The 23,610-nt window shown below is 47.3% G+C and overlaps 1 protein-coding gene across 1 annotated transcript in view; it reads left to right on the forward strand.

Annotated features, from left to right (window-relative positions):
* Positions 1-23,610, forward strand: part of GNAI2 (G protein subunit alpha i2) — a 197,626-nt gene that overhangs the window by 71,057 nt on the left and 102,959 nt on the right. The gene's annotated exons all lie outside the window — the stretch shown is intronic.

Below are 23,610 nucleotides of genomic sequence, written 5' to 3' on the forward strand. Positions count from 1 at the left end.
AGCACGTTACCTCACCCTGCTCAGAGAAGGTTTAGATAACGTGATTACAAACTGGTTGTCCATTTGTAGTACCAGGGCTGCCACTGTTGCTGCAAATGGTGGAGATGCTCAGGCTGGTGCGAACAGTGGGAAACATTGGGGGTTGAAATAAGAGGGTGGGCTTTGGTAGGGCACAAAATAGGCAGCAGCTGAAGGAGTAGAGGGGAAGGAATGTTTAGTGGCCCACTTCCGGTTCCCCTGTGATCAATAATGCTCTTGGGAGTCCTCAGGAACATTGAGTCACTGCGTTGCGAGTCAGGTGGTTCAACACCCTACCTGAAGGATGCTGACTCCCCGGTTCTCTAACTAGGTGCAGGAAGAGTGTCCGAGATGGTGAACATTGTGTGGGAGAACGATCTACCTAGGGAGAAGGACAAAGCCCTGGTAACTCCATAAGGAATGGACTGGAGAAGTGGTGGAATGGTGCTCCCATCATCTGCTGTAATAAATACGCTCCCATCATGGGACATGTTGGGTGAAATCTTGGCCCCATTAAAGTTGATAGGAAGTCATCCATTGAAATCAATGGGGTCAAGATTTCATCCATGAAGGGTTCTGAGATCTATCAGGGAAGGATGTAAGGTACTGGATTCTGAGCTAGAGGTCACTAGAGATTTGAGAATGGATAACCCATTCCTGAGTGTGCTTGAGAAGACAAGTTTTGGCCAGATTGACGTTTAAGGAATTGAGGCTTAAGGGGATGAGTTGAAGTACTGGATAACCATTTCAAAAGAAGCACAATCAAGAGTTGAATGAGGGGGAGACTAGCAAGGAGAAGTGACACTCTCCAGCACGTAATGCAGCATGAAGACCTAAGACCCTTAAACAGACTTGGGGTAGAGTATTTTATGACTAAAGATTTTGTTTAAGATTGTTGACTTGCAGAGCTGCATATCTGACTATTGAGGCTTTTCTTGGTAACAATAGGAAGTAGGAGTGGAATGGATTACTGTAGACATATCATACAGTGAGTTGGCAGCAGTTTTGACTAAATGTAAGAGTAATCCTAGATTTGTAATTGCTGTGTAGATAACCTGTACTTACTTTCTTACAGCATAGACACATTGTGCAAAATCAAACTTTAGAGCTCAGTAACCCTTCTGCGGAATGTCTAAACTCTGTGCTTGTTATCTTATTCATATCTGTCTTGTTTTATATGGGAACGGTCTACGGGAAATGCATTCACCACCTTGGCTGTGTTTTGGAGGCACCAGTAGAGAAAATCTTGGAACCTTTGGACCTCCAAGTTGAATCTGAGTCACTGAAATGGCAAATGTAGGTTCCTCAATTTTCTTAAGCTCCGTATTCACCATTAAAAATCACTATCATACCCAGGGTGGTATGATATAGTGTGTCCTATACTTTCAGCATCTTGGGTATTGTGGGGTGTGGCAAATGTTCACTTGTAATAGTGACTACTGGCAGCACAGTGAGAAACCAAGAATTCTCACAGCCATGGTGGTTTCCTTCATCCACTTGCCCAGGATGGACTTCGTAGGTACGTGTCCTTCAAGCATTCTTCTGTGCATTATGTTTTGAGAGCCTGAGCTAGGAATCATAGAATATCAGGGTTGGAAGGGACCTCAGGAGGTCATCTAGTCCAACCCCCTGCTCAAAGCAGGACCAATCCCCAATTAAATCATCCCAGCCAGGGCTTTGTCAAGCCTGACCTTAAAAATCTCAAAGGAAGGACAGTTCACCACCTCCCTAGGTAACGCATTCCAGTGCTTCACCGCTCTCCTAGTGAAAAAGTTTTTTTTAATATCCAACCTAAACCTCCCCCACTGTAACTTGAGACCATTACTCCTTGTTCTGTCATCTGCAGCCACTGAGAACAGTCTAGAGCCATCCTCTTTGGAACCCCCTTTCAGGTAGTTGAAAGCAGCTATTAAATCCCCCCTCATTCTTCTCTTCTGCAGATTAAACAATCCCAGCTCCCTCAGCCTCTCCTCATAACTCATGTGTTCCAGTCCCCTAATCATTTTTGTTGCCCTCCGCTGGACTCTTTCCAATTTTTCCATATCCTTCTTGTAGTGTGGGGCCCAAAACTGGACACAGTACTCTAGATGAGTCCTCACCAGTGTCAAATAGAGGGGAATGATCACGTCCCTCGATCTGCTGGCAATGCCCCTACTTATACATCCCAAAATGCCATTGGCCTTCTTGGCAACAAGGGCACACTGTTGACTCATATCCAGCTTCTCATCCACTGTAATCCCCAGGTCCTTTTCTGCAGAACTGCTGCCTAGCCGTTCAGTCCCTAGTCTTTAGCAGTGCATGGGGTTCTTCCGTCCTAAGTGCAGGACTCTGCATTTGTCCTTGTTGAACCTCATCAGATTTCTTTTGGCCCAATCCTCTAATTCGTCTAGGTCCCTCTGTATCCTATCCCTACCCTTCAGCATATCTACCATTCCTCCCAGTTTAGTGTCATCTGCAAACTTGCTGAGGGTACAGTCCGTGCCATCCTCCAGATCATTAATGAAGATATTGAACAAAACCAGCCCCAGGACTGACCCCTGGGGCACTTTGCTTGACACTGGCTGCCAACTAGACATGGAGCCATTGATCACTACCCATTAAGCCCGACAATCTAGCCAACTTTCTCTCCACCTTATACTCCATTCATCCAGCCCATACTTCTTTAACTTAGTGGCAAGAATACTGTGGGAGACCGTATCAAAAGCTTCATTGCTTTGCGCTCATTGTTCCTTCCAGCTGTACATTACAAATCTAGAGGTACATATCAAAGCGCAGTTGGAAGGAATGATGATCCATGTTTCTAATGTGTGCTCTCAAAAAGCCATGCAAGGAGACTTTGAGGTAAGAATCAGGAAGAATGTTGTCACCATTTGAATATTTGGTTGGAATAAGCTGCCAAGGCAGATTGAGCAGCTGACTGTCCCAGAGGTAACTCAGGCTGAGTCTGGAGACCCGTCTTGTTCAGTCAACGGAAAGCTTTAAAAGACACAATTGCCACATTAGACTCTTGAAAGAGGTGACTTGTAAATATCTGGAAAGCCATCAGTAAAACTCAGGGTATGTCTTCGCTAGCAATGTTTAAAGCGCTGCCATGGCAGCGCTTTAATGTACAGAGAGGCTAAATGCCTTGCCGTGACAGCGCTTTAATGTGGCAGTGTAGTTGCAGCACCAGCAACTACAGAGAGAGCTCTCCCAGCGCTGTAAAAACACCACCCCACCAGGGGAGTAGCTGCCAGTGCTGGGAGTGGGGCTTCCAGCGCTAGTGCACTGTCTACCTTGCCACTTGCAGCGCTCGGTTGTGTGTTTTCACATCTCCTGAGTGAGAGAGTTGCAGTGCTGTAAAGTGGCAGTGTAGACAAGGCCTCAGTGCTGCTGCTTGACTCACAGTATTTACAAGGGATGAGTTTGAGCAGCTTGAACCTGTGATGGGGTGAGTGACCATGGGCCCGGCCTTTAGATAAGGACACTTGTGAACAGTTGTAATGAAATGGCTGACTGGGGAGAAGCTGCATAGCATCTGCCACTGCAGTTGTCTTCAGTGAGTGGACTATGGTACCACAGTCACAGTGCAGCATGCTCGTTCTGTAATTGGCAGGGAAACAATCTTGGAGATGAAGAGGGGACAGCCATGCCCTCGGGGGAGAGTGGAATACATTATTAGTTCTTATCAAACTGTAGGACCTTTCAGGTAATGCTGAGAGCCCTCAGATTATCAATTCATTAGGTGTTTGCTGGCAGTGATTGTGAAGTGACTCCTTAGCACTGTGACTGCAGAGGGTACTCTCTGTGGTGTGCTATTACAATTCAGTGCCTCTTCAATAGGCCTAAAGTGGAGCTGCTGGTATACTGCTGTGAAACAGCCTTGAATGGAATAGTTATACGTCTTTTTCTTTTTTTTATTTTCCATTTCAAAATAATTCTTCTAACAAAGCTGCTGAGCTGAACTGGTGAGGCCTGATTAAATAGAAGGACACTGGGATAACCTGGTTAGTGACAGTTCCTCATTAAGCTCATTAAGTCCATCTGCTCCATTACTTTGCTCGGCCTAGTTTGTAGTACTGCTTTTCCTGGACTATTGCCTAGTCTAATCGTTCCTGATGGTCTAAATTTCTCTTTGCTTGGTTGGGCATGGCTAACTGTTCCTTTCTAAGCTGGTGCTCGCACCTTTCAAATACCGGTGGACCCTTCTCTCCCGCTTCGATCATCACCCTTGTCAAGATATCTAGCTCTCTGGAAAGCTCCCTCCACATGAGTCAGTTCTCCTGTCCCTTTATCACTTTTGTTGCACATCTGCATTTCCTCCAGTTCAGTATCTTTCTGGTATTGAGGTGCCCAGCACCATGCTCAGTGTTACAGATGTGGTCTCTGCAGAGCATCCAGGGACCATCTGTGGTGTGAGATCTCCATGCGTACAGCTGAGGATCAAACTTGGTGTTGCTGTCTGCATTGTGCTTTGCTGCTGGTTCTCTGCCTTGGAACAGGTTTGTGATTCCTACACCATTATAGCTTTACATCTAGGGCTTTCCCAAACTGAATCTCATTTTATTTCCTGCACCCTATTTCTGCCCTCTCAGTTTGGGCCTCTATCCTCTCTGGCATTTGTGGCCCCTCAATGAGGTTACTCAATTGTCTCTCAAGTATTTATCTGGCCCCCATTACCATGGTGTCTGAGTACCTCACAATCTTCCTACTCACAACACCCTGGGGGGCAGGGCTGTTGTCTCCATTGCACAGATGGGGACCTGAGGTGCAGAGAGGCTAAATGCCTTGCCCAGGGTCACAGGAAGGTTGTGGCAGAGCCAGGGACTTGCACCTGGTCTCCTGGGTCCATGGGAGAGCAAGGAAGAGATGAGCGAGCAAGCAAGCAAATGAGATATTTGAGGAAAAGTATTTTCTTATTTATTATTTCTGTAGATCTCAAAATCATCTAGGTGCTTTATAGCCTAATAATGTGGCCCCCAGCAGTTGGCCATCAAGAGATCTTGGCGTGTTCAGTGTGGAAGGAAAAATGACCTTGGGCGATCTAACAGTGGTCTTCTATGTTTGTTTGTTTGTATTGCCATAGGTCTTGATTCATCAAAGGTTTTTTTGATATTAGAGCTATAAACTTCCATGTGTCCCTTGCCCTTGTCTGTTCGGTGAGCTTCTTGTGGTGGTGGAGATGGGTCTTGAGCAGGGCTTAAAGTGCGGACAGGGCCGTGTCTTTACAGATCAGCTCAGGAAGGACATGCCACGTGTCAAGGTTTGTATGGGAGAAAGCCCAGCGATGGCTGTGGGGGAGGTGGCTGAAAGGAGTATGAAGCCTGCCTAAAATACTCTGTAAAGGACAGAGGTTGGTTATTCCCCTTAGGCCATGAGAAGAAATGAGCAGTCAGTGCAGCAGGGAGAATTTGAGGTAAGTATCTGGAAAAATGCTATCACCATTTAAATATTTGGTTGGAACAAGCTGCCAAGGCAGATTAAGCAGCTGACTGTCCCAGAGGTAACCCAGGCTGAGTCTGGAGACCTGTCTTGTGCAGACCGTTCAAGGGTAATGAAATCTGTTCTGGAGGAAGGGCTCAGTGACCTGGAGCCTCCCTCCAGCCCTAGCGGTTCTCCTCACCTTGAAGTTGCTAAGATCTCTTTTCATTGTCTGAGATGCTGTGGTTAAAGTTGTCTGCAAGGCCAGAGGCTCAGGGCTCCATAACTTTCTTTCCAGGATTAAACTTATCGCCATTCTCCACCGGGGGAAGATTTTTTCTGAAAATGGGACCAGAATTGTTTCAGGTTCCTTGTGAGGAGTGGAAGGTGGTGGGGACAGGGATGGAAGCTTTGGATTCCTTTGTTTGCCAGCTTCAATCCAGAAAAGACTCTCCTTTAAAAATATAAATAACCCCACTCTCTTGTATGTCTGGTGGGTGCTTTAATCTTTTGAGAACAATGAAGTAGGTGGGGTCTGAACTTGACATCCCTTTGCAATAGTAGACTTGTAATCTAGAGAACCATGTTTTTGAGTTCTCAATATTCAGGAGCATTTCCTCTCTTAATCCACTGCTGTGGGGCTGAGAAATACTGAAGACTTTTGTGGAGCTAACGCAGTGGCAATATCTTGTGCTCGCCCTGCTGGCTGTGCAGTTACCATGCCCTTGGTGGAGCTGGAGGGCGCATCCCAGATGGCTGCTGATGCCTACAAGTGCTGGTTTAGTTACTGTTTCGTCACCTCGGCACCTTTTTCTTTGCTTTCAGTGTTCTTCTAGCACAATTTGTTGTGAAACTGCATCTGGGAGTAATTCAGGTCTGGGAGATCGGAGTGGGAAGAGAAACCTGCCTGAGACAATATTCCTACCTTCTTCCACAGCAGCAGTGATCAGTTTGGCATCTGAACCTCCATGGTCACTTGGATCGCTAGGAGGTCTGAAATGCAGCTCCCACCCTGGGCGTGGCCAACAACCTGGTTTGTATGCTACACAACTCCACCCCCTGAGGAGATGGAAGTGTAGTGGTAAGACCTATGAATCCACTGACTTCCATCACAGAGGCTTCCCACTTTGCTAACATAACTTTGGTAGCAGTTAATCCTGAACTACCAAAGCTGATATTCAGATGGTGGCAGAGTACCTGGTGGCCTAGTTTAGTTTTTGGTATGTAGTGACTTCTGATGGGAAATCTGCTTGAGGAACAAAACCGCCCATGAAGAATTTCCCCTCCTGTTTAGATGGCATTTTAGAAATATTACTCTGTTTCCAGTCCAGATTTGTTAGAGTAAATGCTTCAAGCTATTGGACTGACCTGGCCTTTCTCAGAGTGTAACTAAATTAATGTGTTTTTGGAGGGCATTAACAGGAATTAGCTTCGTATTAGTCATTCCTCAGTCTAAGACAGGGGTGGGCAAACTTTTTGGGCTGAGGGCCACATCTGGGTGGGGAAATTGTATGCGGGCCCGGGCAGGGGGTTGGGGTGTGGGAGGGAGTGCGGGGTGTGGGAAGAGGTGTGGTGTGCAGGAATGGGCTTGGGGCAGAGGAGGGGTGGTGGGGTGTATGAGGGGGCTCGGAAGGGGGTTGGGGAGCAGGAGGGGGCTCAGGGCAGGGGTGCAGGAGGGGTGTGGACTGCGGGAGGGAGCTCGGGGCAGGGGGTTGGGGTGCAGGAGGGTTACGGGGTGCAGCTTGGCACCGCTTACCTAACGCAGCTCGGCACTGCTTACCTAACGTGGCTCCGGGGTGGCAGCAGCATGCACCGGAGCCAGGGCAGGCTCCCTGCCTGCCTGCCCTGGCCCCATGCTGCGCTGCTCCAGGAAGCAGCCGGCATTATGTCCCTGCCTGGCCGCTATCCTGAAGATGAGCAGAGGGTAATTTGCAAGGGAAATGGTTAGGGCTCTCGATTAATCGCAGTTACTTCACTGGATTAACGCAAAAAAAATTGTGATTAATTACGATTTTAATTGCACTGTTAAACATTAGAATATCAATTGAAATGTATTAAATATTTTAGATTTTCATATGTATTATATTCTGTGTTGCAATTGAAATCAAAGTGTATATTTTTTATTACAAATATTTGCACTGTAAAAATGATAAACAAAAGAAATGGTATTTTTCAATTCACCTCATACAAGTATTGTAGTGCAATCTCTCTATCCTGAAAGTGCAACTTACAAATGTAGATTTTTTTTGTTACATAACTGAACTCAAAAACAAAACCATGTAAAACTTCAGAGTTTACAAGTCCACTCAGTCCTACTTCTTGTTCAGCCAATCGCTAAGACAGACAAGTTTGTTTACATTTACAGGAGATAATGCTGCCCTCTTCTTAGAATCATAGAATGTTCGGGTTGGAAGAAACCTCAGGAGGGCTGGACTTTGTTTATTTGACCTTCTTTTACACCCCTCTGTGCACTGATTGCTTAACTTTTAAGGGCCAAATCTGAGTGTCAGTAGAAGCAGAAACTGCACACTTCTCCTCTCAAACCTTCCAGGAGACAGGCGACTTCATGCAATAGGTGGTGTGGCTCTTGCTGCCTATGAGCGACTGGGGGATAGTCTTGATCTGCTTCCTCAAACCTGCTTTGCCAAGGATACCAAGCACCTGTCCCCTTGTGTTTCAGCAGTTTCTCAGCAGGAAGAGAGATGGATTCCAGCCTTTATATGCCTACTAATTAGAAGCAGAAAAACATGGTGGCAACATAGAATCAAAAGCTAGAAATGAAAAACTGGGTCCTGAAAATCCTTGCTAACTGTGTCAGCAGGTTTGGGAAGGGTAGCCCAATAAACCCCATTCCATGCAGTTTGCTAGCTAATGATTTTATCTCCTTAATTGATCTTTAGTTCATCTATCCTCTGACATGCGCCTGTTTGAGACGCTCCTGGAAAGTCTCTACAAAGATCAGGGGAACTATGCGGGGTTGGGTGAGAAGTCAGCTTCTCAAAAGCCAGTGGTAGTGGTGGCTGCTTGGTGAACTGTTGCTCCACCTTAGAGTCCTGTGCCCCATTGATCTCTGCAAATCTGTGGTCAGATACTGGTAAGCGAATGGGTTGAAGAGTTATTCTGGGATGTTAGAGACCAGATTGTGTCTCCTCTGAGAGTAGCAAAGTGCAGCATGCACCCCAATGACTGCTCCACAGTCTTAGCATGACCCCTCATATCTCTGTTATGGAAGTGGGACCTATAAAGATCAGTAAGCACTACAGGGTGGAACCCTTCTTCTCTTGTTTCCATGTTGCAGATTAGGGGCTTGTTTCCATGTTGCAGATTAGGGCAGATAGTTTATCCAAGACCATGCTGAGCTTCGGGTTTCTGGGGAAATTGGCAGTGTCATTCCCAGCTGGGCAGAGGATGCTGGGGCAGGTCAAGGGTTCGGACGCTTCTGGGCAGCATTGGAAGCTCTAGCAGAGACTGGATTCCTATTACGTTCCCGTTTGTTAGCACAGCGGAGCAGACGTTCCTGGTGGTAGTGGAGGAAATGAGGCAGCACTGATGAATTGCCCTTAAACTCTTGGTTTAAACAGGCTGAGATCTGAGAGGCAGGGCAGGCTGTGGAGGAGACAGCTCCCTCTGGCAGCTGGCCTCCTTACTGGGGCCCTGAGTGCATGAGGCCAAGGAGGACCTTTGAGCCGTAGAAGTATAGGCTGCCAGTCTATAGGAAAGCACTGTGGTCAGTTTTGTGTCCCTGGGGCTTCCCATGTACAAAAATGGGTGGAATCCCTCATGTGGCTTTGTGCGGCTCCCGAGAGAGAAGTCAGTGGGATGAATTGTCTCCTGCGTAATGATCATCTTCTGAGGCCATGGCACTTTCCTTGGCATGCAGCCATGGAGGCGGTTCTAATCAAAGGAGTCTTGGGCTGGCTCCATCATGTCCCATCCGTGATGAGCTGGCCATTACATTTTTCATTTAGAAGTTTCCTTTATTTTGTTGGGGGTTAGAGAAGCTAACCCGTGAATGTCATGGAAACTATGCCATGCCTGTAATAGTAAAGATCGGATGTAGAGATAAATATAGCTTTGGGGTTAGTGCTGACCTTGGCAAACTGCATTTCTGATTTGACACATGCTGGCCCGTCTCCTGCTGGCGGCAGTAAAACGTGAAAAAACAAAGCTGGATTATTCTGCCTCGATCTCTGCCTGGCTGGGGCTTTTGAAATCTCATCACTGTTTGGTTTGGATCTTGCCTTTGGACCAGGAATGAAACTAGCCTTCTGTCATTGCCACAGCAGCTCAAACGGTTTCCGTGTTCGTTTGAAGACGTGAGTATCTTGGATTCCAGAACTCTTAGGATTGGTGTGGCCTTTATTGTCTTTAAGATGAAAGTTGGTTTCTGTAAAGCTGCTGAGCAATGTGTTCCTAGTATGCGTGGAATTTCCTCCCTCTGAACCACAATAAGTGTACATATTCCTGATTTGCGTTCTGGGGGGATAAGGGAATAACTTTGATTCCCTCTTCTGAGAACCAGCATCTGAGCAAAAGCTAGTGTTTTGGAGGTTGTGAGCCCTGTAATTGCAGTTTGCTTAAATTTTAAGAGCAACTTAAGGAATTGTGCTGGCCCTAAATGTTGAAAAACAAATCCTACTTCCCGCAGTGAGTATAGCCAGCACCTTACAGGTTTGATGTGATCGCCTACCTGCCATGCTGTGATTTGAACCACCATGAAGACCTTTTAAGCCATGCTCTGCTTCTCAGAAGTAGAGTTTTAAATGCAGGTAGGGTGGACCAATGCAAGCCCTGGGTAGTTCTACAGTGCTGCAGTTGTCATGTGAAGTGGAGTGACTGGGACCATTGCATGCTGGGTCCTTCTAGTTTCTGCAGGTTGTGGTTCCATTTAAAGAGGGTGGCCAATGGCTTTGGTTTGGGCATAGTGTGGGTGCCCAGATCAAACACGATGTGCAGGCTCATCAGTCAACGGAGTGGCAGCTTGTTTGCATACCAGGCAAATAGCATCCTCCCCAAAGAGCGTACGCATTGGGGTGATATTCCTGGTGTACAAAGTAATCTGAGACAACAACCGCCTGCTCTGGGGATTGACATGCTCAGATTAGCAAGTATATTTACAAAATAAAACCCTGCTAGGAAAAGCGCCCACAGAGAGGCCTTGTCATGCAAGTGAGGTGTCCAGCGAGGCTAGCCTGGCCACCTGTTCCTCCTACGCAGGGAAGGAATTAGAACCAGTTAAAAGTTCCCACAAACTGGGTGCCCAGTTCTGAGGTTGCCGAGTTGCAGAACAGGCTGGTAAGAAACCCTGTCTTGCTTAAGGGTGCCCCTTCTCCAGGCTTCATAAAGTCACCCAGACCAAGCAGACAAAGGAGTGTTTAATATAAGCCATGTCCAGTGAGACATTCTTGGCACCTGTCTCTACTGCAGTCGGAGGTGTGATTGCAGGACCATACATGCACGGGAGTTTGTGTTGATCTAGCTAGATCAGCACTAGCTCGCGGGGATGTGCCCAGAGTCCTGGGTGGGTGGGGCTAGCATGTGCAGCTGTCCATGTTGCCAGACCTTCACTGCTATGCTTTCTTGAGTTAGCTTTGATCTAGCTAGCTCAAGTGTGTCTGCACGTGTGGCTGTCATACCTCTGATTGCAGCGTAGATGAACCCTTAGTGTGATTGGCTCCCCTAGCTCTTCTGGCAGCAGCACTGGAGTGGAGCCTAATGGCATGCCCCTTCCCCAAGCAGGAGGAAAGATCTAGTTGTTGTAGTGGCAAGGCCTGGCACATGGAGATGGCAGCAATAATCTCCAGCATCAGTCATTGTCAGCACTCTCGTAGCTGTCCTGCTGCTGTGTCAGCATCTGCCAGCCGTGGTGCATTTTTCCCAGCTGACATCTCTCAGCTGAATCACTCCCTGTGTTTTGAGAGGTTAATTTTAGCATAATCTTTATTCTCCCCGCCCCCCTGTAATCTCATCCCCACTGTGGCATGTGATGGGTCAACTCTGCCATCAGCCATTTAGAGTCCATTTTAAGTTCTGTGCAAGGCTTCTTTTAAACACAGGGTGCCACTTCTGTCTGACCTCAATCACAGTGCTGGGGGCTGTCATTTGGGATGGGCTGGCGCTCTGCGCTGCTGTCGGACTCTTTCTGAAGCGACCCACCTCGTGTGCCCCACAGGGACCCTTTTGTTCTAGCAAATCTCTTGGGTGCAAAATGCAATTTGAAAGGTCGGGAACACAACTGTGCAATAGCTAAACATAGGCACGTTGGATTTAAAATAACTTCTCTTTCTTGGTGGTTAGCTTATGAGATGGGCCCAGCCTATGTTGGGCTCTACTGTTGTAGGTGCCCCATGGGGTTTGGGGGGGGGGCAGTTGTGGGTCAGGTTCAGTAACCAGTCCAAAGCCAGCAAGGACCAGTGTATGTGCATGAATTATAGATTACATGTTGCATTATGACAGGTTTCAGAGTAACAGCTGTGTCAGTCTGTATTCGCAAAAAGAAAAGGAGTACTTGTGGCACCTTAGAGACTAACCAATTTATTTGAGCATAAGCTTTGAAGTGAGCTGTAGCTCACGAAAGCTTATGCTCAAATAAATTGGTTAGTCTCTAAGGTGCCACAAGTACTCCTTTTCATGTTGCATTATGACATGAAGTAAATGAGATCGTGTTGTGGTAGAGCTTAAAATTCTCAGCTAAACGGCTGCTCCTGCCCTCTGCCAGACTTTTATTCCAGAAGATTGCCTTCTGATTGATGCCATCAGAACAGCTGGGGAGTGTCATGCTGCAATAGTTCTCCTGGCAGCCTGCTGTGCCCTGTCCCCAGCAGGTCACTCAGTGCCCTGGCATCAGTGCCATCTTCCTTCTCTCCTCTAGCTTCCTCACCCGCCCATCTGTGGCTTCTTTCATGAGCAGGCCTGTGGAGCTCTTCTGATCATTCCTTCTCCAGCCAGTACCCCTTTGTCCAGCCCCACCTGTGGCATAGCTTCAGATCTCAGTCAACTGAAAGCCTTCCAAAGGAGATAAAACCCAAGGCCTAGCCTGTATGATGCTATGGCCTGCTGGAGCCTTCCTGAAAGCCTTATTCCCTCCATTCCCATCTCTATACTAGCCTAACATCTCCACAGTTATCCCCAGTTTGGGGGGACCTGAACTGAGCTTCATTCAGACCAGAGCTTTCTAACAAAGCTGACCGGTGTTCGGGTGATGATTAAGTCCATGGAGCTGTTTTTCCAGAGAGATCTGAGTGCTGGATTGCCTTGCTGTTGTGAAGGAGTCTCCTCTTGCAAGTTACTAAACCACATTTCATGCTGTGGCTGCAGGAAATAAACCACTTCAGGAAAAAACCATCAGTGTTAAATTCACTCCTAGTCATGCAGGTTTGACACTAGAATTGCATAAGTGTAGAACTAATTGCTGTATGTGTATTAGTGGGCCCGCCTACATATATAAATGTATCATCACTCTAGTATCTGAGTGCATCACAAGCCCTAACGTATCAAACCTCAATCCCGCCCCCCAGGCGGTGGAGAAAGTAGTATAATCCCCGTTTTACAGATAGGAAAACTGAGGCCCTGGGCGTGAATTGTCCTGTCTGAAGTTGCACAGAGGCTTTCTAGAAGAGGCGTGAAGGCGCACAATGTCTCCTGGCTCTCTCTCCTGTGCCATGACCACTAGGCTATTCCTTCCTCTGCCTCAGTGTTTAGCGATGGCATAACAAACAGCCAACTCATTTTTAAATTGAAATGTTGAAAACGCTACAATACATTGCTGGCTGTAGGACCCAGTAGAACCCTTGATCTGCTCATCAGTTTTGACTGTTGGCTGTTCCATTCATCCCCATCTGAGGAGGTAGGCTGCTTGTTTGAACTTCCATGTGGTTCATTCCCCCATCTCCAGGTCTCGGGGGTATACTGAAGCCATTTAAAAATCCATCTCCTCTCTGTGTGTGTAATGAGTTCAGATATGTACACAGTGTGACTGTAATGCCAAATAACTGCTTAGTCTAGCAAACTGGATTCTACTGTGCTCTAGTCTTTGATTTTTCTTACACTAGCGATCAGTTAATGGTCTGTCAATGGAGCCCTAATAGCTGAGGCTGTTAAAACCTACAAATACCCAATGCATTGTCGAGAGATTCAGTTAATCAAAATATAGACCGCAAAAGATTTTTTTAAAAATAACTGTCAGGATATGTGATCCTTTTGCAACACTGCCTCTAACATGTAACGAATGTGTAGCAACATGAGGCTGTGAAAGGGAAGGGAAGGCTTTATTTCAAATTGGAAATGGTATTTTTTTATTGTTTCATGTCTCAGGCCCTGTTTTGCTGACATATTGAAAGTGATGTATTGCTGTGGATGATGCGTTGTTTTCAACGGAAGCTGCCCTGCTGCTTAGAATATAAATGAATTCCGAAGTTATCCAGCTGTTGCCTTCTTTTCTTTGGAATCTCTTTGCGTTTTAAGTTGAAGTGACTTGTGCAAGGTGGAACCTGGGTTTCCTGACTCCTGGAGCAGTGTCCTCTCTCTTTAGACCAAGCTGCTTCTCAGAGTTATGGTTGTGCTGTTGCATCTCAATCCTTGATACGTTTGAGACTACTAGTGATTGAGCTTGAGATCTCTCCATGTCTGTCTGTCTCAGGGCTTGTCCACTCGGAGAAATTTCCTGGACTAGCTATACCAGAATGGTTCCTCTAGTTCTACAAGTATAAATCAGTGTGTGTGGACACATTCTTCTGGAATAAAAGTGTTTTTATTCCACAATAATTACCCACTTGGTCTTTGAACCACTTAATTCTCTTTACCAGTAGCAGATTTTCTCTAGGGTGCATTATTCATGAGTGCAACTTGTTTGGGAATGAGAAGGTGTTATTAAATGTGGTGGAATGTCTTGTCCAGAGCCTACCAGTTTAGGACCGTGTCATCCAGTTGTAACAATGATGGGAAGGGAGCCAGCTGGAGGGGGTAAGATCAGGATAAAATGTTAAGTGGGGAACATTCTTCTGAAAGAATTGAGTATCTTTCTCTAGCTTTCTGTCCAGAAGGATCTGAAAGTACTTCACAAACTATGGTAGCTTCCTCTGCCTCTGATCGGGCCTGTTCTCGTCACTGAATGATGTGATACTGAGTAAAAACAACAAAGAGTCCGGTGGCACCTTAAAAACTAACAGATTTATTTGGGCATAAGCTTTCGTGGGTAAAAAACCACTTTTTCAGATGCATGGAGTGGAGAAGAGGGAAAAAAACAAAATAGAAAAACCTTAGTGTGTCACAAACCTTGTGTTTCTTGGGAGGAAGGATGGGTCAGTGGGTAAGGTACTAGTTTGAGAATGGGGTTCAATACCTTGCTCCCTCTGTGACCTCGGTAAAGTCATTTAATCTCTCCGTTCCCTATCTGTAAAATGGGGATGGTCCACTGTCCCTCTCTACTCTAATATCTGGTCTTTGGGAGGTGCCCGCAACAGATGTTTCAGTGGAAGGTCCAAGACCCCTGCAGTGGGCAGTGGTGGAATAACCTGCCCATAGAGAGATTTTTTCTTAATCCCTTACTTCTCCCCATAGATAATGATTGGCTTATGCCCTGAATTGGGAGGTGTCAATTTTCCTTCCAGAACTCTTGCCTTTCCTTACTGTTGTCACTCTGGATGGCCTCACATGGCCGGCCCTCTTCTGAATCCTGCTAGGCTTTTAGTCTCAGTGCTGGCTTGTGGTAATGAGTACCATGGACTTAAGTGCACCGTCAAAGGAAATACTTTTCTATGCCATAGGTTTAAAGTTGCTGCCTTATTGTGGTTAGAAACTGCTCTTCTGCAAATCTGTTTAATTATAGGTAGCTCTTAGTTCAGGGGAGAATGTATTGCAGGAGAGACCACCACAAGAGGTGGAAGAAACTCTGATACATTACTGAAGGGACACGAATTATAAAAGAGCATTATAAAGATGAATGGTGGGTCTTTTAAACCATTTCAGCTTCTTCCCTTGTGTGCATACATAGGAGTGCAAAACCCCTCACTATATCATGTATACTCCTTTGTTTAATAAATTGGTTAGTCTCTAAGGTGCCACAAGTACTCCTTTTCTTTGTTCTGAAGTCATTTATTTGCAATTGGTTAATTACAGAGACCTCCTGGAACTTTTAAGTAAAAACCCAGGCTCTTCAAGGAAACTGCTGGGGTTAGCAATGGTGGTTTAGGATGCTGTCATGAGGGCATGCTATTGGTCAGGAGCTGGCTGCACAGAGCCAGCCAGTGTGGTGAGTAGCTTAGGGAATGCGTGTGCATGTGTGTTTGATGCAAAATCAGTATCAGTTGGAGAACAACAGATTTGTCTGCACGTCAACTATTTGCATTTCCAAGTAGTCTTCCCATGCTCCATGCCTGTTTGTTTTACTGTCGCTTCTAGTCACATCAGTTCCTAGTTCTCTCTCCCCTTTCCTCCATGGGATTCCAACCATGTGCTCACAAACTGGGGCAGCTGCTACCATGATGAAATACAGTGCAGGGCCTGAGAAGCCTTCGTGTATACTTTGCTTTTGATGCATCTGCATTTGATGAACCCCGCTTTTTGCAGATCACTTACACATGTCTGCAGTAGCACAAGATATACAAGCACAGGGCAAAGTGCAAATATAAATACCCACACAGTGAACTCTATAAACAGGGCCCTGTGCAGTCCACAATTCCATGGTGCAGAATTGTGCTGTAGAATCTCAGCTTTCAGTTGTTTCTAGTCCTTGTGGCTTCAGAGAGAACCTCGAAAACATGGCCTGCATGTGAAGCCATGCAGCGTCACCTGCCTGAATCTGCAGACAGCATGAAAAGATGGCTTGAAGAGGTGTGAACTGTCTTATTCATCTTAGAGTCTGGGGCCCCTGGATTTGGCATTTCCCATGACACTCTGCAATTCAATGTTTCTGCCCCAGAATTTGGCATTTTACTGCAGGCAGGTGCTTGGCACTCATTTTGTATCCCTGCCTGCTGGGACCTACCTGCTGCTGCCTCTTGCTCTCCAGCTTTCCCCATAATGGGGAATTAATTGGATTTACAGTGCATGCTCCCTGCACTGTTCTGTGGAGCCAGGCACAGGGGTGTGAGCTAGTGAGGGTTTTCATCAGCCGGGAGAGGGGGTGGGGGAAGCATTAGCCTTTTAAGGCAGGGGCAGGCAAACTTTTTGGCCTGAGGGCCACATTGGGTTTCCAAAATTGTATGGAGGGCCAGTTAGGGGAGGCTGTGTCTCCCCAAACAGCCAGACGTGGCCCATCCCCCGCCTCTTATCCAAACCCCCACCCCTGCTTCTCGCCCCCAGACCCCCCACCCCTGACTGCCCCCCCCCCCGGGACCCCAGCCTCATCCAACCCTCCTGTTCCCTGCCCAACCCCTATCCACATCCACGCCCCCTGACCACCCCCCCCAACTCCTCTGCCCTCTGTCCAACCCCCCGTGCCCCCTGCCCCCTTACCGCGCTGCCTGGAGCACCGGTGGCTGGCGGTGCTACAGCCGCGCTGGTCAGAGCACTGGGTCAGGCCGCGGCTCTGCAACTGCGCTGCCCACACCGTTGCACTGGCAGCACAAGGCGCTGAGGCTGCAAGGGAAGGGGGACAGCGGGGGGAGGGGCCGAGGGGGCTAGCCTCCCAGGCCAGGAGTTCAGGGGCCAGACAGGAGGGTCTCGCGGGCCGTAGTTTGCCCACTTCTGTTTTAAGGCCTTTTCCTCAGGGCTTGTTTTATGGTTGACAGAACAGGAAGCAAATCCATTGATCAAAACTGGGCATAATTCCCATAGGCGTTCCCTGCTGTGGACAGCCAGGAGAGCCGAGAACACTCCTCTGCACTTAGTTCCCCTTTGACCCAGCTTCCCCTCCCTGCGGCTAGGGGGCAAGCAGGGATGCGTTAACCCTTTACAGACTGCAGCTCCTGCTCCTTGTCAGAAGGGAGTTGAGGAGCTAGAACCCAGCTTGCAGTCTGGAAGCAAAGGGAGCTCGAAGTGTATGCTGCCAAGCAAGGCAGTGGGGAGAACAGTGCAGGGACTGAAGTGTGGCGAGTCTGTCAGCCAGCTAGTCTTCCCCTTTCCCTGACACATGGTGGGGAAGGAGGTTCTGAGCTGGGTTACCTGGTCAACATCTCAGGCTTTCTCTATGCTTGCAGCAGTGCATAGGGTTCGTGTAGCCACACACCACAAGGAAAGGCAGGCTGCGTTCATGCTTACTGTGGTGTCTAACTGCATGTGTAGAGCCCTGCGTGGAAATAAAATTTGCATCTGATCTGCAAACACGGTTCATGGACATAAAGTGGATTTCACAGTTTTCAGGGCTCTAGATATATTTGGATCCGTATCCATCCGCTATCCACAAATGTGGTGCTCGGATATCTGCCGATATAAAGTGGATATCCACAGATTTGCAGGGCTCTATGCATATGGCAGTGAAAGGCTCCTACGGGAGGAGGCAGTGCGGAAGGGCTCCAGCAGCCAGGAGCTGCTGGAGCTTTTTCCCGCTGCCGGAGTCTTTCACTGCAGCAGAGAGAGGCTCCTGCAGCACGCAGGCAGGCCGTGGGACATTACATTGCTATTTTTAGCAGTGTAGACTTGCGGGGCACTGCTTGGGTGTGTAGAGAGCTGTGTAGAGTATATACCATAAGGTTTAGGCATTTCTACTCGCCTAAGCCGTGCCTAACCGTCTCTGTTGTTGTTATATCTATGCTAGTTGGGTGTGCAATATCTGTATGCTGCCACAGGTGTAGACCCACCCTAAGGAGTAAAGATCTGGGAATGGGTCAGGCTGCCTCGATATCCTAACAAAAGCCACATCTTTAATGAATTTTAGCTGTGTTTTCCAACTGCCCCTGAGAGGGGGCAGTGGTGGCAAAGAGTGAAGAATGTTACTTAACAATAGAATAATTATTGCTGCCGAATTTAGAAGTTGCAGTGAAAAAGTGGTCCCATCCTGGCTTGTAGTATGTGTGGCCCTGTGTATATTACACCTATGCTATTGTGTTCAGCTCCAAGGGTGTGGCTCAACTGGGGGTTTTTAGGAAACAGCAACACAAGTGCTGCAAAGCTTGAGTCATGAGGAGAGATTGGGGCACCGATTCAGCAAAGCTCTGAAGCACGTGCTTAAATTAACCCATTGATTTCAGTGGGACTAAAGCACTGTTTAAGTGCTTTGCTGGATTGGGGTCTTAAAGAGCTAAATGTGCATAGCCGGGCAAAGTGCTGCCTAGGGGGATTAGACACAGCTCTGCAAATGTTTTTTTAGGATGTAAACACTGAAGAGGGAAAGGGATTTTTCAGGGTGTAATGGATAAATTATGACTTCATGGAGTGCACGGAAATTGTAAATATGCTCCCCCAAATCATGATCTTTTTTAAATATTTTTTTTAAAAGGAAAATGTCTACAACAAAGTCTTCAATACAGAAAATTACGTTAGCTAGTCGGTTTCCAGGACAGAATGAATTCTACAAGTCTGTGTTGAAGAATAGACTGGTGTGTGCATGCAACAAAAATAGGTGAACACTTGGTGGACTGCATATGTTTGTTGATTAAATTTACTTGAATTTTCTAAATTAATATTAGTGATGATTTATCTAGGGTAATGGGATAATGCTAAGAACAAGAAAGAAAATGTGGGTTAAAGATCAGGAAGACCTGAGATCAGTTAGACTCTGGAATGGTCTCCCAAGGATTGGGATGGTAACCCCATGGCTCAGAGCACTTAAACTGGACTGGATACTGCACTGGAAGATATACACACCTGGAAATAACCCAGCCCTGAAAAATGGCATTGATGTGACCTAATATGCATGATGCATCCCATGCATCAGGGCTTTGATGGCTTGCCCCGTCACCTGCAGGGGTCGGGAAGGGATTTCTCCTTCCCCAATGTATTCCATCATTCAGTCTCACTCAGAAATTTTTCTCTCTCTCTCTGTCTCTCTCTCTGTCTCTCTCACTCTCTACGCTAACGAAGATATTTTCCCTCACAACTCCTGTTGGGAGATTGCTCCGGAACCTCACTTCTCTGGTGGTTGAAACCTTTGAATTTACAGCCTGAATTTGTGAATGGGAGGGGATGTGAGTTTAGGTTTATAGATTCAGAACATATGTCACAATACATGTTTGCACTGTGTAGTTCAGTGAACATCAAGATTTGTTGTCCCTTGACATTACTCTTGATCTTAGCTTAGGGTAACATTTTCTGGGTTATTAAATCTGATTTCACCTCAACAGAAGTCAATAACTTATTGTACAGTGACCTATGAGTTTAGGATTGTAAGGCAACTGTTAACGACTTTTCCTCTTCGCATGATTGGTGTGAATGTATTGGTCTAAGAGCATTGCTGCTGGAAGAGAGGAAATTGACAACCAAGTGCCAATGAATACCTATTGACCCATGAAGGATGGCTGGTGCAAAGTCTGCTGCATGCTGTAGGAACAGTCAATGTCTGTTTGTCAGAGCAACCTGAACGGCAGCTGGCTCTGTAGCACTCACTGTTTCCGGAGAGGGTGAGCCAGCCAGCCATCTCGCAATGGAATGCTACAGGCACAAGCAAAGCAGAAAAGTCGGGTAGCTCTTGCTAGGGCTGGACCCTGGAGGAGATGACAGGCCTCTGAGGCTCAGTTGTAAAGCACTCTGTTTAGCAGCAAGAGCGTCTGTTTGACCTGCATGAAGGATTTGGCCTATAAATGGGATTAAGGGATTTAATGTACAAGAGGAGGGAGTGAAAGCACAATCTCTCATTAACTGGGGAAAGGCTGGTAGTGCACATGTGTATGGGGAAACGACAGAGCCCAGGTCACCACCAGTAGCAGTGTCAGGAGATCAGAAAGCTTTGTTTGCAGGTAGGATTGGAGGCTCCGGGCTAAGGGGCTGAGAGGAAGGGGTACCCTAACTGTGTCTCAGGGTCTAGAAGGCAGCTCTTGTCTCTGAGGCCAAAGCATGGCCCAGGGAGCCTACAAATCCCAGCATGTAATGCAATCCCCATTTGAGCAGTTGCATGCTGGGACCACTAGTCTCCAAGTGCTTGATCTCATGTTGCTAATGTGGCCTTTTGACACAATTTTGTCATGTTCCTTGGACTCTGATTCCAAATTCACAGGAATAAGCAAACTAGCATACAAGCCCATTCTGCCTGCTGGTTGGGCTGGAACAATGTCTTTGAGTTTGCTCAGAGTAGCTGTTTCCTTTGCAGAGGATGTGAAAACACTGGCTCCTCTCCGGTAGGGAAATGTTAAAACCTTATGATCCTCACATGGACTTTGTAAAGGATTTTGTCATTAGAGCAGCAGCTACAGCAGTGTTATACACTCCAGTAAAATGTCTTGTGCTCTGTTGGTTTCCATGCCTAATTAAGAGGCTTTTTAGTACGTTCTGTTTAGCAGAAAACCATTGGCTTCTCATCCCAGAGGGATCAATTAAAAGTCCATGTGTGACTGGGCTGGCTGAGTTGTGCCTTGCTGGCAACCTGAGTGTTCTGTGCTGTTGGTACCATCTGTTACCAGCATCTCAGAACATGCTACTTGCTATTCAGGTACCTACTCAGAGCATGTGCACAGACAGTGTGGTTTCAGTTCTTATTCCATAGAACATAGCAAAGTGCTGTCCCTCTATGGGGTGTGATTGCTCTGATCTGTTCACCACTCCTGGCAAATGGGAATCTGGTCTGAGGCACTGTGTAGCCAGCTGAAGGGCATCCATGAGGTTTGCAGCCCTGCCTCTTTTTAGATTGCTTTTGTAATGGTGGCACTTGGCCATCTGTGTCTCAATACCATGTGAGAATCCCTTCTCTCTAAGCTCTCTTGGCCATGCCTAACTTGACTGGAGTGGATGGAGCTGCAGAGAATTCAATTAGTATTCTAAGTTTTTCCTTCTTGCCTGCATTTAGACACCTGTGGCTGGCCCAGGCAAGCTAACTGTTTAATTGTGGTGTGTGAACATTCAGGCTCGGAGGGTCCTAGAGCCTGGGCTCATGCACCAGCCAGAAGGTCCACACCTCAATTAAAGTAAGCTGCGAGGGGGACATGGCTTGCACAGAGCCGCTGTACTACACCTGGTTTGCCATCTGCTCGATCTTCCTGACACCTGAAGTCTAGTGGGAAAGGGGAGTAAGGAGCCCCCTTTGTTGAGTGCTAATGAATCTCGTATTTGGGTCTCCTGCTGCCAAGCCCAGGGCTCTATTTACCTAATGAATCTCAGTTGTGGGAAATGTGCACAAATGGGGGTGGGAGGGCACTAAATGAGTGACTGTGTGCGCAGGTGGGGAGGCGGGGACGACGTGAGCGATTCTGGACACTGCTGAGTTACCCAGTTTTTCTGTATAGAGCTTAAAAATAAGCAAAGGCTAGACCAGAGAAGTGGTTGGGTGACTGTATACCTGGTGAAGGGGTGTGGTCTATTCAGAGAAGTAGAAACCCTTTTCTCTAGGTTCCAAGCCATTCTGTCTTGCTGTCAGGTCAGAGTGCTGTGAGTCTATTTAGATGTGTTGAGTGTACACCCCAGAGCCCTGGGGGAAGTGGACCATTGATAGCTACAAGTGTTGAAGAGCTCTGTGGGGTCTCGGAAGAGGATGCCTCCAGCTGCCCAGCGCTCCCTCAATTTGCGCTGGGCCACAGGTGCAGTACGGACTAATGGAGGTGGCACTTCTGTCTTTAGAATCGCTGTTTCCTGCAGAGCCCCCCACTGAACTAATGGCCAGGCCTGACCAAGCTCAGTCTGAGATCACAGGCTATGGAGGGGGCAGCTGCTCCTCAACCCCAGAGCTTCTGCAGAGGCATGGGATCTAAGGACCCTCCTCACTCCCATAGCTCCCTGTCTGAGCACCCTACTGCAATTCCCTGCCACTGCAGAGGCCTCAGCCATGGGTGCACCTCGGTTCTCTGCCTGTGGTGTCCAGTAGTTGTCTCCTGATCGCTGTAATGCTTGAGCCCAGTGATCTAGATTGGACTAAATACAAGGGTATCTGGGTGGGGTTTAGTGGCCTGTGAAGTGCAGGAGGTCAGACTAGATGGTTTGACCTTTAAACTTTGCATCTCTTTGCTGCAGTATGGTCCCCATTGAGGACACGGGTGATCCGTGTTGTGCGCGGCCGCAGCAGGATAGTTGCTAGAAGTTTGTCTGCTATCACCTCGGCAGATGTTCGCATGTCAGGGAGGCAAAGTTTAATCCACGCATTGTTCAGGAACCAGCTCTGCTGTTAGTTTGCTAATTACAATACTGACATAATTATACATCCGGTTTTATACATAACAAATACAGCACTGCTCGGGCAAGAGCAGCCCGGTAATTGAATCACCCCTACACAAGATCTTCCATTTGACAACAAACATTCATGTAAGCACAGCCCATCTATTGAGAGGCTTCAGCTCTTTCTGCACTGATTTATTGGAGGTGTAAGTATTTCTCATTTGCTGTTGGATTTGTTGTGGTGTCCCGGGTAGCTAAGTTAAAAGGCAGAGGCTCTTGGCTTGAAAACAGGGCATTGTCGTTAACTAGATGACACCTGCTAAGCTGAGCCCTTGGCCTTGTAGAAACCTTCAATAAATTAAATGCAGAAAGCCCAGTGTGGCAAAGGCCTTGCTGGAGTCCCAGCATGGCAGGGTAGTCCTTTGGCATTGAGTGATAAGCTTTTTTTGTATTCACCAGAGGAAGTACCCACGGTCCTGTGCATGGGGCCTGAAATCCAGTTCCTCTGACTGTTTATTTCAAAACACCAGGAAGGAGTCCACACACCTTAACATCAAAGAAGCTGCTGCACTGGAGTTTGACCTTCCATCTGTTTTCCATGATGCACTTTGGTGACTCCCACTGAACCCAAGTATTGCTGAGAAGGGGGGAGGGCTTTGATCTGGGTTGAATTCCCACACCTCATGGCTTTCCTTTCTGTATGAGCCCAGGCTTTGGCTCCCACTTTCGCTCTGCATCCCAATTACCCTGTCTGCCAGCGCAGCCTCTGTATGGAGACCAGATTGTCGTTCCATCACTCAGGTTTGGCTGACTCCAGGGCTGGGCATGTTCCGTGTGTGAAACGCTGTGAGGCCAAGCAGCTGCAGCCATGCTTGAGATGTAACCGTTAATTACATCTTAGTTTTATGAAGTCAGACCCTTTTATTTCATTGATCTCACACTGAAGGCACTGCAGACACAGTAGGCTTTTATTTATAGCTGCTGCTGCTCCTTGGAACAGGCCTTTCCTCCTCTTGCATT

The sequence above is a fragment of the Lepidochelys olivacea genome, assembly GCF_965140295.1.
Source record: "Lepidochelys olivacea isolate rLepOli2 genome assembly, chromosome: 7".
Classification (NCBI taxonomy): domain Eukaryota; kingdom Metazoa; phylum Chordata; order Testudines; family Cheloniidae; genus Lepidochelys; species Lepidochelys olivacea.